Here is a 10,183-nt window from a genome sequence, read left to right on the forward strand (position 1 = left end):
ATTATAGGACTACTGCATGTTTCAATTTCTACTCATCCCTGCTACAATGCATAGAGAGAGGCATGTACTCCATGCTTCCATTTCAGTTCTTTTTCATCTCCATATAAAACAACATATGCATTCAATATCCAAAATCGCAAGCAGACTCTAGTCTGATGTGAGTTTTGGAGAAGCAATGCTCAACTTTCTAGCAGACTGAAATCTAGGTATATTTCCCTATCCACAAATTCAGGTCTTCTTATTATGTAGTTTGTCACATGGCCAGTCAGTTGTTTAGACTGGAATTAGCATTTTAATTCACCTCTGTAATTCTTCTCAAGGATCAGAGATAAGCAGTTGTGGATATTGTAAGCTGCTTTGGGTAAAGCTACTTTTTGCAATTGACAGTGAGTTTGTCAATGGCAAAGGTGTACCAATTGTTTTGAGATTGCACTCAAGGTGCTTATTACTATTGCTACTACCTCTACTTTCTTTTGCCACAGTCATTCTACTTCTATTTGTAGGTCTTTTGTTATCTTCTCCAGTTCATGCTCTTCTTTTCTGTTGTCTCCAAGTACTTCCATGTCCACTATACATATGTTTTTGTCTTTCTTATTGACAATTGTTAAGTCTTCAGCATCTTTGCAGAGGCAGCACTTGCTGTCTGTTATCTTTTCAATTCTGCCTTTGTATGCATTTGTTCTTAAGACTGGCCTTCTGCAGCCAGAATTAACCCTTCTATCTCTTTCTTCAACTTTTCTGCTATTACTATTATTATTATTATTATTAAAAGAACTCAGGCATCACTCCTTTTCTTTTATCATTCATTTTGCCCTCTTGGAACATAATAGCCCAGAGTTATCTTTTTCTAAATTAAATAAAACTTATATTTAGAAAAGAGTTAACTCTTGAACCCATTATGGTTGCAACCACAACCTCAGAGCTGTTAACCTGGGACTGAACTTAGAACTAAAATGAAAGAGGTGGGGGTAATTTTGTTCATTCAGCAACTGCTGCTTTAACTTCTTAGTTATCTTGGTAGTCCCCACCCCCAGACTTCAAGGGGGGGACAGCTATTAAATCTTAACTCCATTCCAATGCTTAGTAGCCTTCAACTTCCCCCCAGCTGTAACCCTTTACCAACAGCCCTACTCTCACTTACACAAACATTTTGACACATTATAATGTTTCTTAACAAACCATTTTATTCGTTATTTCTGCTAGAGCAGTTCTTTCTCTTCCAATTCTAAAAAAGTATGTGGAATAATTCTCCAGTTTATTGTGCTGACTCTACTATCATCTAGCATTTTAAGTACATATCCATCTATGATCTTATCTGGCATATTCCCTTTCCTGTTTTTGTATTCATCAAATATACAGTAGATGTTGATCTTTCCCTCCCTGGAACTGAGATAAGACAATAAATATTGATTGATTTATTTATAACAACCTGTGTAAGAGACAGAATGAAATTTTCACATAAAAGGCAGAAGTAGCTGCCTTTTAATGATAGAGAGAAAAAGAGAGAGAGGAGAGAGATGATAGATAGATAGATAGATAGATAGATAGATAGATAGATAGATAGATAGATAGATAGATAGATAGATAGATAGATAGATAGATAGATAGAGGGCTTTTTTCTCATAGAACGCCCAGAACGGAGTTCTGGCACCTTTTTTGGATGGAACCTTGTAAGGTAGGCAAGGCGGGTTGTATGATGGGTGTGAGTTCCGGCACCTTTTTTTTTTTTTTTTAGAAAAAAAGCACTGGAGAGAGAGAGAGAGAGAGAGAGAGAGAGAGAGAGAGAGAGAGAGAGAAATAGATCAGACATATCACAAATATGTGTAAACAACTAATGCTTTTTATACTGTATTTTTAATGTGTTTAAGTTTGTCAAATAAAGTCATAGCCATAAAATTGACTTTGAAGTTCAGTAAAACAATCATTAGCATTTTCACCAAGTAACCAAACTCTTCCAAAAAACATGGCAAATGTTCTGGCTCAATGTTCTGTAGTATCATGTATAGCAATTTTCTAAGTAAAGACCCTGTTCCTAAGGACCATTTAACTTCATTATGTTTAAATACTGAGTTACAAACTTTCTTGAACTGATGCACACCTAGCACAAGTGGTGATACAATCCAGTTTTGACTAAATTGACAAATATACCTAAGTTAAATGGCTGGCCTCCATTTAAGATACCCCATTAGTTCCAAAATACATGTGCTCTTTGACAGAGTATGTTCACTACATACCTATCTGATCTGAGTAGCTCCTTTTTTCTTTTTTTAACCTAGCAAGCTATCCAAACACATAAACAAATATCATATGGGCCATCATTTTAAATTAATAATGCAATAATTTTAAATGTAATCTAATACATCAGTTTCTGTATCCCCGCCAAAAGAAAGTGAAATAGAAGGGGGGGAAATCTAGAAAATGTTAAATTAGACCACATCACTTCAAAGTACGTTTTCTAGACTTTCTGTTGAAAAAGTGCCAAATGAAATGTTTACAGAGAACACGTCAGCTATTCATTGCTCAAACCATTGCCCAGTATTGTACAATGGTTATGTTAGCTACATCCTGTTTCAAGGTGTTCTTAATTTTCAGTATGAGGGAGGGGAAAATTCATTTTATTAGATTTATTTATTAGATTTTTAATCCCATCTTTATTACTTCATAAGTAACTCAAGGCAGTGAACATACCTAATACTCCTTCCTCCTCCTATTTCCCCACAACAATAACCCTGTGAGGTGGGTTGGGCTGAGAGAGAGTGACTGGCCCAAAGTCACCCAGCTGGTTTTCATGATTAAGGCGGGACTAGAACTCACAGTCTCCTGGTTTCTAGCATAGCGCCTTACTCACTAGACCAAACTGACTCTCTCATATACCAGTAATTAAGACACATCCAAAAATATGCAACTTTAATTTTCAAAAGTAATTGTTAGAATGTACTAACAATTCCATGAATTTCAAATAAAAAAACTATGACTAAGTACAAGCTATGTCACTCAGTAATCTACTTCCAAATTATTCGCCTAACAAGACTGGCAACAAGCCTAATGCCAGTCTTTTTAAACATTTGCTTAAGTATTCAAAAAAATCAAAATAGATATTTTTGTGGTTTTAATTGCATTTTACTGCTGAGCAGAATACAAAATTTTAGTGTGATATCCTAAAGTTCATAAACAAAAATTGATATCTACTTCCATATGTTTCTGGAGAAAAATAAGTTATGCCCTTGGTACATGGGTTAAAAAAAATAAAATTTAATGACGAAGGTGGAGTTTCAGAAGTGGCACAAAATGCTGAGCTAATAAATGTTTGGGATGAATAAATTTCCCGCAAGCATTCTGAGGTAGAGTAGGCACAGCTTTTAGTTTTAAAAGTGACCACAAAGGAAACAAGTTGATCCAAAGTGACATATTTGAGAGGCTCAATTTGCCTGAAATATACAGATTGCAGCCACAAATAAATTACACATCTGCTCAAGCACAGTCTCTCAGACATTCCTTTCTACAAAAGCACAGAAACTAGAGTCACTGTAAAATATGGAGAATTGGGGGGTTTTTTGGGGGGGGGAATTTTGACGTCCCTTCCAACTCTATGATTGGTGCTATAAGAGGCCAACTCTTTTATTTACCAAATTGGGTTGACGTATGTGATGGAAGGACAAGAAATACAGTACCTGGGGAAGAACTAGATCAGAGAGACTCAAGAGAGGAATCCAGGTTTTTACTATCCATTCATTCACCAAGATACTGATCTCTCTGTTGCATCAGCATCGGTATTAAAACAAAACACAAAAATAACTATTCGTGGTACTCTTTTCCAAGATAGCTGAAAAAAACCAGATATTTTGTACATTTGCTTAGAAATCGCCCTCTTATGATCCAAGGGCAACGTCAGCATCACACCCAGAGATTATCTAACAGAGAGGAGTGTTTTTTGCTAAATGCAACATGAGCGATAATGCTATTCTAAGTTACGCTTTATGCAGGCATCATAACCTTGATTTATTAGTGTTTATTTCAGGGGGGAGGCTCAGCTTGTCAAGCAATTGCTGCCTCAGCATAGATTTTTTTTAAAAAGTAGCCCTTTTGCTCTGTTGCATCCCAGCATCAGAAGGAAATGATGCATGACCAGAAACCAGAGTTCAGAGTAACACCCCCCACCCACCCATAGACAGAGAAGAGCAAGAGAGGGCAGAAGGAGTCCACCCTGAGAGGCTGTTAGAACGTGAGGAGCAGTGATAGCTGATGAGATGTGTCATAACATCTGCAAAGTGTGCAGATGGAAAACATCTGCTTTTCACCAGATCCTCGCCTTTAAAAAAAAAAAAGAAACAAGAGAGGGGAGAGAAAGAAAATAAAGCAAGCTTGGAGTAAACTTTTCTGGATTGACTGCCAGCATCTGACCCACAGTGGGGACTTTTTCTTCTTGAATTTATGATCTTATGTCTCATCATGTCATGACATCATCTGATATGATGAATTTTAGGCAAAATGCATTTACATCTCATTGGAAGCCAGGAGGAGACACTCCTGCTGCAATGGGTCAACTCCCCAGACTGTCTCCCCCCACTCTTACATTTCTGAGAATTAGTCAGCACATCTGCCATGGATAAGGCCAGCGGAAGCTGCCTCCTTCGCCCCCACCCCCAGGCTGAACTGGATCTAAAAAAAGGATTTTTTTTCTTTCTCTTTGTAACATTGGTCATTGTGTCTTCATGCTCCACCCTGAATCTGCAAAATAGACCAAAGTATTTGGGATTATAAAAATGATTTATGTTGTTTTTTTCTCTTGGCAGTAAAATGCAAACCTTCTGAGACTGGGTGGGAATCTGAAACACCACAACTTCATCACTTACTAAATAACTTGGCATCTGAAGGATAACAGAATGAAGCATTTGATACAATCATCAGTTAAGACAGAGATCATGCAATCCAAAAAGAATCTAGAGTGTTCCCCCAGATCTATAAAGGAATAAGCAGCTCTAAAACAGCAAGTTTTCTGTGACTTTTCTAAACTTTACTTCCATAGAACAAATAAACCTGAAGAGAATGAGAAAGTATGTTTCACACCTTATCACCCTGTGATGCTTGTAGGAGATGACCAACTTGAGCCCGAGGGTGGAGTCAAACATATAATTAGTTTGGAGTTGCTATGCTTCCACAAGAGCATATAGGTAGTATGTAATAAACTTGAAGTGCTTTGAACTAAACTTCTGTAACTGGTTACTTGTGCCTGACAAGTCTCTTTCCATGGCTATAATTGCACAAATACACAATACCATCTACAAACAGAGGAAGCATCCATCAGTCCTACTCTAGAAAATTAACATCCTGTATTCATCCTGTATTCAAATTATTTTTTTTAAGTAAAGTCATAAGCTGGAGAGTAATGCCAGGTTTTCTTGGATCAGATTGACATTTGGATCCTTTCTAGATTTAATTCAAACCTAAGGTTTTTGGGCAGGAAACAGTCATGCTATCAGCATAGCAGCCTGATACCTGACAACAGAGTTACCAAGAACTCCTCAAGTTTTGACAACATACACTCCTATTTGATATATGACTAGTTTCAGCATCATTTGGTGATGATTCTGACCCTGTATGGCTGAACATTGATCAAAAGAAAAACTGTAAGATGCCTGTAGCACCTTATCTTCTCATTACTTTTTCTTATCCTAGTACTGTCTTTGGGTAGGAATTCCAAGGATTGTGTATCATTCTGTGTTATGTCTTTCTTTGTCAACTGATAGGTCTTTGTTTATCAACTCTATGTCTCTATGAAAGTCTCCAGCAGTTCTGTGGGCACAGGGAGGGAGTGGATATCAATGAAAATGTTGAGTATTTCAGTTCTGAAATGTCATGATGCTCATAGACTATCTAATCAAGAGGGACTTGAAGGTCAGACTGTGAGACAGTGACTGATCTGCTAAATAAAGAAAATTGTGGAGGACAGCTTCCTCAAGCATAGCTGTTGTTTCTCTTGGTAGCTGGCTTTCTGAAATCCAACAACAGCCTTGCCCAACCATGGACACCCTCAAAATAGGAGGATTTCAATTCCCAGAATTCCTCAGACAGAATGGTTATTGCTGGAAATATCTCTTCTACCTAGAACTTTTATTACAAAGGGCAGCCTATGGTATGTAGTCATTGAAGTCCAAAACTGAACTTTAGCATGATGGCACTAAGCTAAAATGAGGTTTGTTTGATTTTGGATTATCATGCTTTATAAACACAGCTTACTGTGGTTTATATAGCCATGATATATGGTTTAGTATGATAACTGAACCCAGAAATTCTGGTTAGTCAATAAACTATGGTTAAACAAACTTGAATAGAGTACAATGTGCTAATCAAGCAGAGAGTCCAGTGATCAATCTGAGTTTATGTAAACACTTGGCTGTCTTGCTAGAGAGATTAGATATGGGGGGATGGCTTTAAATGTACGTCCAACTGCTTTATTCATAAGCAGGCAGAAATATTAAAAATCAGCACAATTTCCTCCTTCTAAATTCAAGTTAAGCAAATAGAAATAAATGCAGCTACCCAGAAAAGTTTCAGTTCTCAGGTTATAGAGGGTTCCAGTGCGCAAAATGCATGGCATCAAATGAAGAGTGGGGAAAAGTTCCTTAATGATGGGAAAGCTTTATAGCACTTGGTTCAGTGGTGGGATTTAAATACCTGAGCAACTGGTTCTCTGCATGGATGCCACTTCCAGAAGGAAGCCTCCCAGCCCCAGAACGGCCCATTGGAAGTGCATGGATGCTACTTCCGGAAGTCCATTCGGAGCTGGGGAGACCTCCCAGGCCCAGAAGAGCTGGAAGTGCGTGGACACCACTTCTGGAAGTCTGTTCTGAGCCAGGGAGGCCTTGCGAAAAAGGGCTAGAGGGCATCAGCCGGTTTGCCAAAGTAAACAAAAAATTAGCTACTAGTTCTACAGAACTGATGTGAACCAGCTGAATCCCACCACTGACTTGGTTATACCCTAAGTGCTATAAACCTGAAAAAGCTTCTTGGATAAGAAGCAAAATGTCTTCAAGCAAAAACAAAGAAAGTCCAGTTGCCTTTGAAAAAACACTTTTGGGACAACCATGACTGAACATCTTCATAGACACTTGTGTATCATGGAGCTATTTGTGGAGGAAAAGTTTTGGTTGTTAAAAAAATTAAATTACTATATAAATAGTTTAATAAATGTTTAGCAAATGTTTCATCTAAGAACACTTTCAAGGCAGCTTATGACATTCTAAAGAGACCATGAAAAATAACTGCTGAGCCTCGACATGGAACAGTTTTTCATTTTGTTAGTAGAATATCAAACTCCAAGCTCCACAAGAAGCTCTACATTTTAGAGACTCGGAATGTAAAAAATCATGTCCATCTCTTACAATTCCCCAAGAAACTCAGAATGATGGAAGTTCCCATTTTTAACCTCACAATATTCCTCTGATAGAAGAAAGCTGCCAGAGGTCCATTTTCATGGAAAGCTGGCATTGCATATGGCATATTCATAGAAGTCAGGAAGGGCACAAAGATCAATCTCCAGATTTACAGTTCTGAGGATTAAATAAACCATGAAGGTATTTTACAATGGAATTTGCTCCCTATTAATATCAGCAATCTATCATGTTCAAAACTCCTGTGGAGAATTAGGCAAGGTAGGTAAAATATTCCCAGGAACAAATACAAAGATCTCACTGCATATTCTATTTTACGTTATGCCTAAGCTATGTCACTACACAACTATTGTTGTAGGCAGTTTCAAGTATAAAGGGAATTAGCACTATAACTATTCCGGGATAAACTTTACATAGATTCCCAAGAATTGGGGATTATATTCTATATGGCTAATTGGTAAACATAAAAGTAAAGGAGTCCCTGTGGATTGTACTCTGCTAGTCACTGCCAATATCAAGAAATATTCTGGGTTTGGAACATAAGGAAACTAGCATAGGAGTATTTGGGATATCTCAAGCACTGTAACCTCAGGTACCACAGTGGAATAGGACCTGTGGCTGAAAACTGGATAATTATTAATAGACCAAATGGACAATACAGGTGGTCCTCAACTTATAACCATGATTGGGACTGGAAGTTCCATTGCTAAATAAGATGAATGAGTTGTGCATGATTTTATGGCCTTTTTTGCCATGGCTGTTAAACAAAGTACTGCAGTTCTTAAGTGAATCCAGCTTTCCCCATTGACTTTGCTTGTTGGAAGCCATCTTGGAAGATCACTAATGGTGATCACATGACCCTGGGAGGCTGCAGCCATCGTTAAGTACATGCTGGTTGCCAAGTGCCCAAATTTAGATCACCTGACCGGGAGCCATGCTAGAATAGTCATAAGTGTAAGGACCAGTTGTAAGTCACCTCTTTTTTTTCAGTGTCATTGTAACTTTGAACAGTTGGTAAACTAATGGTTGTAATCTGAGGACTGCCTGTATTCTGTGTTTGATTGGTCAGTTCTGTGAATTGATATAAAGAAAATCACAAGGCCAGTGATAAAGAGGTTAAGTTTGATTCCTGACTTAACCATGGTGCAACTGTGGATGTGTCACTGTTTCCCAGGGTGGTCGTGAAGATGACAGGGGCCTTATGTGTATCACCTTGAAGGCCCAGTGTAGAAGTAAGCAACTGCCATATATATAAACGAGGGGAGGAGCAAAATTCTGGACTTGTCCCCCACCCCACTTCTGTCTGAAATTGAAAATATGCTTTAAAAAATCCTCTCCTCCTATTCTGCAGAAAAAGCAAAATAAAAATGTAATAGTATAAACGTTGATTCTAAAAATCTTTCCGTGTAATCATAATCCAACACAGAGTTCTCCAGAAAAGCAGCATATCTGGCCCTCTGCAGGGAATTGACTTGGCTTCTGCACCTCGTTCTTGCACACCCTCGTTTTCACCATCTCCTGGGGAGGAAAACAATCGTCAGTTCATGCACCAGTTCATGACCTCCAGGATTTTCAAGGCATTATTAAATTTTTGCAGATGAATTACATTTATCACAGGGAACTTCTGGCTGAGTGTTTGACCCAAATATAGCATTCTAACTAAAGACACAAAGGGCTCTTTTTTCCCCTGAAATTCTGGCTCATTTCCACTTCACTCCCAGGTCAATAAACATGGTGAATATATAAACACAAGAGTTGCTGGACTGAGTTTCCACAACAACAAGATAAAGGGGGAAGCATCGGTAAAAAAGCAGTTCCTGCTCTCATATTTCAGAGAAGAAAGTTTATGCAACCTCAATGCATCAGTGCTGTTGTTGTTGCCTTACAAATTAGCTCCACAATATAAATTAGCTGTAGCTCTAACAAGTAATACTTCTTAGGTTACATTACGCTGGCTTCTAAAGTTGCAGAGGCAGTACAATAAATCCAGTGTCAAGTCACCAAATTCTCCACATTCCAGGATCTCTCTCTCTCTCTCTCTCTCTCTCTCTCTCTCTCTCTTGTTTCTCAACCTTGGCAGCTTGAAGATGTGTGGACTTCAACTCCCAGAATTCTCCAAACAAAATTCTGAGAGTTGAAGGCCACACATCTTCAAGTTTCCGAACTTGAGAAACAATGATCAAGAGCCACTTGAAGCAACATTCCCAAAAAATGAACAGTAGGACCTCATCTATGACACAGATAATACATTCTTCCACTAGTTGGTTTTTTTCTGTCTCTTCCTTCAACTTGTGAATAGAATGCAACACTGGAATCAAACTAAAAGGACATAATCATCTTTATGTTGCTCAACCATCAGAGTAGATTTTTCACAGATTTTTTTTATCTTAGCCAGACTAATAAGAACCCATTATTAAGAAAGAGCTTGAGTCATAATCTCCAGTCATAACCTCAACTCAGTAACGAACCTCATGCAGGAGTCATAAGATCACATCATACTAAGCCATAATGTAGTTATGTTTTGATTGTATTCAACATATGAATCCATCATTGTCCTTTATAAATCATAGTTTATGATTTAAATGAAAGATGTTATGCAATGTATTAGTTAGCTATCTGGTTATTTAACAGAAGATATACTTCCAATCTACAATATCTATGGAAATTTGTAGGGAAATAAAATGAGGTTTTGCTGTTTGTTATATATTAACTTGGAATAATTATTTCTGGAGGAAATTCTTCCTTTGTCCATATTAATATTTTAAACTAGTTGAATTAAATATCAGTATGAA

This window comes from Protobothrops mucrosquamatus, unplaced genomic scaffold, assembly GCF_001527695.2.
Source record: "Protobothrops mucrosquamatus isolate PMUCROS unplaced genomic scaffold, P.Mucros_1.0 scaffold_36, whole genome shotgun sequence".
NCBI lineage: Eukaryota > Metazoa > Chordata > Lepidosauria > Squamata > Viperidae > Protobothrops > Protobothrops mucrosquamatus.